The 10,319-nt window shown below is 40.3% G+C and overlaps 1 long non-coding RNA gene and 1 other non-coding gene across 2 annotated transcripts; both read right to left on the bottom strand.

Annotated features, from left to right (window-relative positions):
• Positions 1–1,642: 1,642 nt before the first annotated feature.
• LOC147820475 (U6 spliceosomal RNA) lies at positions 1,643–1,747 on the bottom strand. Its single transcript, XR_015448484.1, has one exon. It is a non-coding gene; the product is annotated as a U6 spliceosomal RNA (small nuclear RNA).
• A 2,794-nt stretch (positions 1,748–4,541) lies between these two features.
• LOC147820474 (uncharacterized) lies at positions 4,542–10,319 on the bottom strand. The gene is made up of 3 exons (XR_015448479.1): positions 7,464–10,319; positions 6,695–6,815; positions 4,542–5,908 (listed from the first exon to the last, which is right to left on the bottom strand). It is a non-coding gene; the product is annotated as an uncharacterized LOC147820474 (long non-coding RNA).

Genomic DNA, 10,319 nt, shown 5'->3' with positions numbered 1-10,319 from the left:
GTGTGTGTGTGTGTGTGTGTGTGTGTGTGTGTGGTACAGCTGGTCCCTAAGTGCTGTAGTTTGAACCTTGATGTCCTCCAAAGACCCATGTGTTAAAGACTTCAGTGCTATTGGGAGGTGGTGGAACAAATTTTAGGAGGTGGGGCCTGTCCAAAGGAATCTAAGTAATTGACAGTGTGCCCTTAAAGAAGTTATTGGGACCCTAGCCCTGTCCTCTACCTCTCACTCTGCTTCTTGGCCATCATGAGAATACTAGGCCTCTTCTACCATGTGTTTCCACTGTGATGTACTGTGTCACCTCAGGGACAAGGCAATAGGGCCAAGCAATGATAAACTGAAACCTCTGAAACAGTGAGCCAAAATAAACTTCAGGTATTTTGGAATATGTTTGCAGGACATGTTTACATTTCTCACGGGGTGTCGGTATATGTACATAACACATCTTAATTCTTTGTTCATCCTCTTTCCCTTCCTCCCTCCCCCTCCTTCCCCCCCTCCATCTCTTGTCCCCGTCCCTTTTGCAAAAGATCTATCTCCCTATTTACTATTATCTTCTATTTTGCTCTTTATTTATAGTTTGGGTTTCTTATACAGCGGTGCCTCGATTCACAAATGCTTTTGTTTCCCAACAATCTGCAAAGTGTTTGGCAAATTTTTTGTTTTTGTTTGCAAACTCCATCAGGTGATGAACGTGACCACAACCACCTTTCTCGCACAAACACAAACATGGCCATCTTTTCCAGAATTGTGGAACAAATTTTAAGTTCGTGAACCAAGGTACTTCTGTAATAAATTTGTGTATCTGATTTATTTTACTTAACATTGTAGTCTTAAGGTGAATCCATTTTTCTACAAATGACTCAAGTTTATCCTTCTTTATGACACACTATGTATAAATGCCACATTTTCTTTATCCATTCTCTATTGATAAACATACAGGCAGCTTCCAGATTCAGTGATTATGAATTGTGCTGCTATAAACATGACTATTAATGTATCACTATAATATGATGAGTTTAACTCTTTCAGAGAAATACCTAGAATGGAATAGCTGGTTCAAGTGGAATTTCTATTTTTAGGTTTTTGAGAAATCTTCATACTGATTTCCGTAGTGGTTGGGCTAATTTGCATTCCCATCAACGGTGCAGAAAGGTTTCTCTTGCCCTGCGGCCTCTCCAACATTTTTTCTTATTTGATTTCTTGATGGTGATCTTTTCCCAGGGTAGTGATGCTGAATATATTAAATACATTTACAGTATTTTCTTTTTCTTTTCTGTTAGTGTATGTTTGTGATACATAATAGTTACATTCACTTTGGAAAATTAGTGTGTGTGTATATATATATATATGTGATATATATGTGATATATAGTATATATATCACGTCTTAATACTTCATGTATCCCCTTTCCTTCCTCTCGTTCCCTCCCATCTCCTCCATCCCTAGATCCCCTTCCCATCCCCACAGTCTGTTTTTCTGTTCCCTATCATCTGTCTTTTATTTTGCTCTCTAATTATTTACATGATGCATTTCTCCCATAAGAGAAACCATGTGATATTTAAGCTCCTGTGTCTGATTTATTTCATTTAACATTATGATCTCAAGGTGCATCCATTTTCCCACAAATAACTCAAATTTATCAAGAAATATGGAATACTTTATACATTTGTGTATGATCCTTGTGCAGGGGCTATGCTGATTTCTGTATCCTTCCAATTCTTAGTATATGTGCTGCTGAAGCAAACACTAATGTATACTTTTCTTTGAGTTTTTGGTGATGGTGACCTCACTGTCTCGTCTAGGTGTTCCGTAAGTATTTCTTGCTGTGCTGGCTTAGTGGCCATGCATTTATTCAGGACGTTTTTTGTCATGGAAAGCCTTTACTTCCCTGCAAATTTTGAGGGCTAATTTTGCAGTATACACAAATCTAGGCTGACAATTCTTTTCTCTGAAGAAAAGAATTGAAAATTTCACCAAGATCTCCTGAGAAATCTATTATTCTGATACGCTTGCCTTTATGGGTTACTTGCTGTTTTTCTTTAACAGCTTTTAGTATTCTCTCCTTCTGTTAAATTTCTGGATTGTGGTTATGATATGCTGTGGAGAGTTTCTTCTCTGGCCGTGGCTATTTGAGGTTTTACATGCCTCTTCTACCTGAACATTGAATTGAATTCTTTCCCTAGATCTGGAATTTTTTTCTGCTATGATTTTGGTGAATAAATTTTTTATGCCCCTTGTGTTACCTATCTTCTGATTTTTTTGCTTTGTTTTTGGACAGGGTCTGGCTATTCAGTTCAGGCTGGATTTGAACTCACTATGTAGTCCAAGAACTCATGGCGATTCTCCTGCCTCAGCCTCCCAACTGCTGAGATTACAGGCATGCACTACCAGGCCCAGCTAATTTTTCCTTTATTTCCATAATTCTGAGTGTTTTCTTTTTGAGTCATCCAGCAGGTGTAAGATCCAGTTTCCACAGTATCATGTTGGTTTTAGGGTATCATTGAGTACATGATCTGGTACATCAGCTTTGTCTTCAAGTTCTGACGCTGTCCTCACATTGGTCAAACCTACTATGTGTACTTTCCATTGAATTTTTTCATATCCAGGATTTCTGTTTCATTTCTTTTTGTAATTTCTTATTCTTTTCCCAAATGGTGATTAATATTTTATATCATCTTGTTTAACTCAATCAGCCTGTTGTTTGTTTCTCCTTTAAGCTCACTGAATATTAATGGAATTCTTTTTCTGTTTATTTAAATCCTCTTTATGCTCACTAAATTTCTTAAGAATTTTCTTATGTGTTCCCTCTTTTATCTCTTCAAACATTTTGACCATTTTCTTTTTGAGTTCTTTGCCTGTAACTTCCTTTACTTCAGTGCCTGTAAGATCAGCTTTTAGGGGGGCGGTGGTTAGGGGTTTTGGAGGCATCTTGCTGCTTTGGTTTCTTACATTTCTCTTGCTTTTCTGTTGAGGGTGGAAGATTTATTAGGGTAAAAAAACCTCTGTCCCTACTGTGGAAATCTCTACAGTTAGATTCTATCTCCCTGTGATGTATCCTTGAGTTTGGTTATGTTTTGGTATTTATATCTCTCTACAACTTACTCAACACAATCAAGTCAGTCCCAGTCACTGTGTTGCAAGGAAAGAACACTTATTGATTATATCAGCATCTACAGAACCAATCGTATATCAATCATATAATTTAAAACTTGTTTTGACAATTTCATACTTTTTTTTCCTTTTGATAACGCAGCAAGGCAATGGATTGGTGCTGATGACAAATAGGCTGGGATGTAGAGGATGAGGGGAGGAGTTAGGAAGAAGAAAAGAAATAAAATAGTTCAGCAAGAAGGGAAGATGAAAACAGAGATAGCAGCAATTGAAAGTAAGGAAAGAGGTAAGATTTGCTGATGTTATTTTTATATCTGGAATGGAAGGAGGGGGTTGTTGAGAGGTTATCTTCAGTGGCAGGGAAAAGAAAGAAGCAGGAGGGAAGTATGACTGTAGATTGAGGGAAGCTGTAAAGAGTTGGAGCCAATTAATAAATGTATAGGAAGCTTGTGTTTGAATCCTGCACACACAATTTTTGGTGCAAGTTACTCTAATATGACCATGAAATATACTTTTTAAACGAAAGCACTACATAACATTCTCCATTTCACATATACAAACATCCAAACATAGATGATATAGATATCAGATGAAAACAGACCAGGAAAAGAAAGAGATAAAGACAAAAAACATCGATAAACGAAAATAATAAAAAGCACAGAGACACAAAGAGTAGAGAGTTCTCTTTGGGTGGACAGAGCTCTGTTAGATTTCACTGTGTTCCCATGGGCATGACTAGCTAGCTGTATGTTTTGTCTCCATCCTATGATCAGACACCTTCAATTGGTTTGAGGGGTTGAGGAAGGCAGATCAGGACCAGTCAACCACTCAGTTCTCCACTGATTTCTGGGGCAGGGTGGAGGGACTTCTTCAATTCCAGCCCACTTCCTTCCCTGGTGATCCTTGCAGCTATTTATGACTGCTCCCTACACACTGCTGTGAGTGAGTGCACCATGCAGCTCCCTTGGATCCCCTACTCCTCTGTGCCTTCTCCTAGCTCTTTGTCCATGCCTCTCATAGAATTTCTATATAGCCCAGGAGTTTGGTGGTGCCTGGAGTTGGAAGGGGTAGGCATTTGCATAGAACTCAGTAGTCTAGATACCAATGGGAGGGTGCTCGTGTGGGTTTTTCTTTTTGTGGTGAATGGGACAGATCCCACATGAGCACCACGCCCTGTGGTGTCTCAGAAGGCATAGCGCTTTGTGGAGTTTGGGGAATATGCCTACTGTGGCACCAGGCAAGTGACTCTTCTCCACCCCCAGATCACTCCAGTCACAATCACTGCATGCCTCTGCCTGTTTCAGGGTCCCTATTCAGAACCACATTCTTGCTTTGTTCAGTCCCAAAGACTCATTGGTCCCAACTCAATATCTGCCCTCTGATTTTCTGGCCCCAATCTTCTTTAGAGTCCTAATCTGAGGAGTCTTACCTCTGTGCATATTTCTCCTCTTCCCAGTCTCCCAGTGGAAAGGGAACTGGGACAGGTGGACCCTGGGGGAGGGGTGAGCAGCTGGGCACAGATCACAGGCACCTGGGTGCGGGTCACCTGGGCTCAGATCCGCCACCACCTGGGCCCAGATTACAGCCACCAGCTGTTTCCCCAGGCTTCTTCCCTCTTCCCTCAGCTTCTTCCTTCAGAAGTTGGGTACTTTTCCAAAATAGCCCATTTGCCAGAGCTGAGTGCCAGGGCTGAGAAAAGACCCTGCTTCTCCCTCTAAACACTGAATATTCCCTCTGAGACTGAATATTGTCTATGGAGTTCCTCCTTTAAATTGCCTTCCTGTGCCTGGATGTTTTCTTTTGCTCCTGTTTCCAGTAACTGCAGATCCCGGCAAGTGACCTCCATGTATCTCGTGAGTGCTGCTAGCTCTAATCCCTCATCTTCTCTAACCAATTTAACAATATTTTCAAGCTTATGATGGGTTTACCCAGATGTAACCCCAACATAAGTCAAGGAGTATCTGCGTGAAATGCAGGCAACCTTACTCAATGTATTATTGTTTAGGGAGACTTACGTGCATATGTGATAAAATTACAAATAAAAGCAAGCCAACGATAGACAAATATATAAGTGTAGTGGTTACTTATGATGGGGAAGGACATGGGGAAATAAGATCAGGCGGAGGCACACAAGAACCTTGGAATATAATAGTAACATCTATCTCTTAACGTGGGCAAAAGAACATGTGTTCGTATTATTATTCTTTCATATATATGATACATTTATTTCATAATAGCACAAAGACAAAAAAGAAATGGAAAATCTAGCAGATCTTAAAGGATTATATACTGTTTTTAAAAACAAGAAGATTGAAAAGGAGCTGGAAGGCCATGTTGGTTTCTGCTAGTTCATCCACTGTTCTATGCCAAATCATTCTGATATTGACTGGCACCCCATTTTCTTCCAGGGTTACAAACTAGCAGCAGTTGACCCTAATCTTTTCCAGTTGTGTTTAGCTTAGACCCAACAGTTACCTTTGTTTTTAAAAATTAAAATGGGACCCAGGCATGATGGTGCACACCTCTAATCCCAGCACTCACGTAAGCTGAGGTAGGAAGATCACAAGTTCAAGTCCAACCTGGGCAAATTAGTGATTTAGCAAGAGCCTGTCTCCAAATGAAAAATTTTAAAAGGGCTGGGGATGTAGCTCACTGCAGAGGACCTAGGTTCAACACCCATACCACAGAAGAAAATTGAAATGAAAGCTGGCCCTAGTGGCACAAGCCTGGCCTGTAGTCCCAGATACTTGGAGGCTCAGGCAGGAGCGTCACTTAAACCCATGAATTCTGGACCAGCCTAGGTATAAAAAAGAAAAACAATTTTATAAAATAAAATAGAATTTGAAATGGTTTGAAAAAACAAAAAAACATATATACATGTCTGGATAGAGATAAATATGCACAATATTAACAATTATTGAATTTAAGAGGCAGATTATATGCAAGCATTCAGTATATTGTTCTTTTAACTTTCCTATATGTTTGAAGTTATTCACAATAAAAAGCTGGAAGGCCTTTATGTGCACGCCCTCTCTGGGTCACCACACTCCCCACAATTCTCTATTAAAACTCTCTGCCTAGAGCCCTCATTTCTAGTACCTCTGGTCCCTAGAGATGTTTGGGTTTGCAACCTCTGGCTCAGCTTGTAGGTCTTGACTCCTCCTAGATTTCCCTGTCTCCTGAATATAAACTGGTCATGGTATTGGAGCATGGCAGATGTCCTTCTCATTCCCATAGGCTGAATAAACCATAGAGGAAGTTTTGTTTTTAGAACAGGTCAAGGACAATAAAAGCTGATGCAATTCCCCTCCACCCTGCAATGAAAGCTAGCCCTCTCTATTCACCCCAGCAGCTACAATAACTTTGACAAATGCAACTATATTGTATAAGACAAAAGTAGGCCGTAGAAAAGTCAATCCACACTAGCCAGCTTCTCCCACAAGATTAAATGGAGATGTTTATGATTCTTTACGACTCAGAGGCAAATGTGAAAAGAATGGGTAACTAAGCTCTTCTAGAACATGAAACGGGGTATGTGACTGTGTCAAGGAGATAATGTATGTATGTGATGAATGATTGTTACCTGTGGTTATGCGCAGCTGTTCCTGAACTTGTAAGTTAGGAGTTCCTTGAAGTTGCATATTTGCAGCCTATAAACTTCCTTTTCAGATTGATCAGCTCTCAGTTTCCTGCCATCCAATCACCTTAGGGAAATGCAAGCAGCTTCCCAGTTAGCATTTGCTTAGCCACATTCTCCGATATGACAGCTTCTTTGCAAACTGCGGTTCTCATTCCCACAGCTACCACACTGCACTGAACAAAACCTCAGTCGCTGCCACCCCCAGCTTGGCTGTTTCTACACACACCATAGTGCATGAATTCATCCAATTGGTTAGCATATAAAACAAGCTTAGAAGGAGCATGAAGATAGCCAGAGGCAGGCAGGGCAACTTGGGGCTTAATCTGCAGTTAGCCAGTGACACTGCATAGCAGGCCAGGCCAGCATGCCAAAGCAGGTGGGTAAACGACAAAATCCCTGCTGGCTGTAATTACATAGACAGAGATCGAGGTCACTTGGCTCTCTCAGCTCCAGTAATCTCTTACCTAGGACTATCCTTGGGTGGTTTTCCCTGACTTTATCACCTTTTGGAATGGTCTCGCGGTTTGGTTTACTCTTGCTTTGACCCCCCCACCTTGCTGACTTCCCAGATTTCAGATCTTCAACTTGTTTCTTGATATCTAGATCTCCATATGGGTAGGCATGAGCTTAGGAGAATTGGGACACATATCTATCCTTCTCTGTGACCTACTTTAGGTAGTTGCTGCCCACATCCTATTGTGACAGAACTCACTTGAAAGTTTGTTCCTGCTGTGATGAATCTTTACAGGCCAGGGACTGAAGATAAGCAAAGAAGAACTTGATTCCCAAAGCTGCAGCATAAAGAAATAACTTCAAGCTGTGATTTAGGGGCAAGACAATACTTTTCATATGTGGTGCTGGAGAAAGAAATTCCTATTGGGAAAATGTAGATCAATAAAGACAGATGGGGGATCAATAGGAAAGAAGGTCATCCATAAAACCATGATGAAACTATGTCATCCACCAGGATTTATGCTTAACACAATTCTATGAGGTCATGTTAATAAAAACAATAACAATTACAAAAGGAAAGGATCAGTACTTAGTAATAAGAGGGTCTCCACATCTTCAGGCTTCCTAATCTCTGTTGGCAATTACTTCATTTTCTTTGATAGAATTCAGAGTGGCCCAGTCCACCTACATACCAAAAAGTCTCCAGATGCCCTAGATATTCTGGCCTAGGAAACTGCAAAACACTCCTACTGTTAGCTTAGATGAGTCTAAATTCATTTTCTTTTTCCCCAAAAGAAAAAGAAAACAATCCAAAAGCACAGAAACTGACATGTTGATAAAACACTGATGTCTTACCTTAGTTTATCCTGGGTGCAGACTGACATCAGTGATCCATCACTTACAAGTCCCATTTTTCCAGATTTCACCTCAGGACTGGCCTTGGCTTGCATTTGAGTATTCCCTCAGTTTGAGCAGAGATGATTCTAAACTGCAGCACTACCAGGGCTGGTAGGATGGAAGCATCACAAAACCTGCTTCCTCAGCTGTTTGGAGACTCGTCTCAGACCCAGTCATCCACTTGGAGAGAGAGGCTGTGTCTGCTGACCTGACTAGCTGGTCCCTGGACACTACCCAGGTTAATGGTGGCTTGAGAATGCCTCTCACTTTCTGCATCACTAAGTACTAAAAATGGCTGGTAGAAAGGACCCTGAGCGGTGCTGCTGAAAGGGCTGTAGGTAAAGAAGGTTTCTGATCAGTGACTTTTCACCTACAATTGAAAGACCTAGAAATTTCACCAGATTGTAGAAGAATCTGGTCTAAAAATTAGTGCTTCTTCTGTAGTAGAAGATTGTAATACGGGCATGGTAGCACACACCTATAATCCCAGCACTCGGAAGGCTGAGACAGGAGGATGACCACTAGTTTAAGGCCAGCACAGCCTGGGCTACATAGTGAGTTCAAAGTCAGCCTGAACTACATAGTGAGACTGTGTCTCAAAAAAAAAAAAAAGATCGGTTAAATGGATTATGGAATTATGGAATACCCCTACAACAAAATGTTAGAAAAACATTTAGCATAGAAGAAAATTGACATGGAAATTGTCCACAGTGTGCCATTAGATGAAAAGACAGGTTGTAAAATGGGATATAGAATATCATCTCACTTTAATTAATTATATAAAATAACTAACATTTAACTTTTAATATGAGCATATTTTATATGAGCAAAGCATTGAGTAAAGTGCTTTGCAGGAATTATTTTATGTAAATGGCAATCCTGTAATGTGAATATATATTCATCATCTTGCAGATGAGGAAACTAACACTAAGAGGTTAAGTCATTTGCCACAGTTCACTTAAATGACAGAACTGAGATACAGACCCAAGTATGTTAGATTCAAGAACTCAAACTTTAATAGTGGTACCATTATCTATGCCTATATTTGTAGAGAAAAAAGTCAAGAAAGGTGGATAGCAAGATGTTACAGGTTCTTGTTATTATTTTTTCTTTGAAGCGAGGTTGTGTGACTTTTGCTCCCTTTATACTTTCTCTAGAACTCTAAAAATTATGTGATTTACATGGATTAATTTCACAATCAGGAAAACAAGATCAATTTCCATTCTGAAAAAAGCCAACAAGCTACTGTCTGCAACCTGTACACAGCAAGCTACTGAGGAATAACTTAATTATGACAAGGACTCGAATTCTCTACCAAACTCAGTTGTATAGAATGAATAAATAATATGCTTGCACATATTTTCATGCTTGTACATATTTCCTTTCAAACATATGCAAGGACTATCTTTATGTTTGTGCATAGTGGCTTTAGTTTGTCATATATTTCTCAATTGAGATAAAAATACAACTGCTATCATGTAGAGGTCCATGGCATTTATATATATATATGGAGAGAGAGAGAGAGAGAGAGAGAGGGAGAGAGAGAGATCAACTTTCTGTACCTTGAGTATCTTCTGTACAATTTACATCTTTTTTTTCAGGGAGGCAAGAGGAAATAGAAGGGGAAACAGAATTCATACATTATTAAAAGTTAACCTGGGAGGCTTGCTTCCTGGAGAAGATAGTTTATAAGGACGAGAGAGTGTGGACATGGAGTTGGCCTAGGATATTTTCTTCTGGAAAGACAAAGTGCTAATCTCCCCTGTATTGCCTGCGACAAGGCCCCATCCTCACCCACAGGGTGATGTCAACACACCAGCAGGTCAGTGGGGCTGCAATGCCTGAGTACTAACATTTGCTGTAAGGCCAGGCTGGTTTCCATTCACCAGGAAGAGTTGGGTTAGGAGGGCGCTCAGGACAGTAAGGGAAGCAAAGTGTGTGAGACTCTGTTTCACCAAACTGCCTTGAAGTTCAGCACCTCCCTTCCTTTCTCTTTCTTCCTTTTCTTTCATAATGTGTCCTTTGTCCTCTACTAGTGTATAGCTTATTGTCTTCCACTTGAAGTCCCCAGGACATACTCTCCATAGAACTCCAGTCATCTCATTACACATTAGAAACCACTGGATCACAGACCTGAAACATAAGACATGTGTTGATTGTTCACTCAACACTGAGGCCCTACAGCTTTTCAGGCATGACGAACAGTTACACCGACAAA

Source organism: Heterocephalus glaber, unplaced genomic scaffold (genome assembly GCF_053883595.1).
Source record: "Heterocephalus glaber isolate CG9 unplaced genomic scaffold, H.glaber_assembly_v1.0 deba00001871, whole genome shotgun sequence".
NCBI lineage: Eukaryota > Metazoa > Chordata > Mammalia > Rodentia > Bathyergidae > Heterocephalus > Heterocephalus glaber.
Note: the sequence above shows the minus strand (reverse complement) of the source record. Positions and strands in the feature narration are given on the sequence as shown.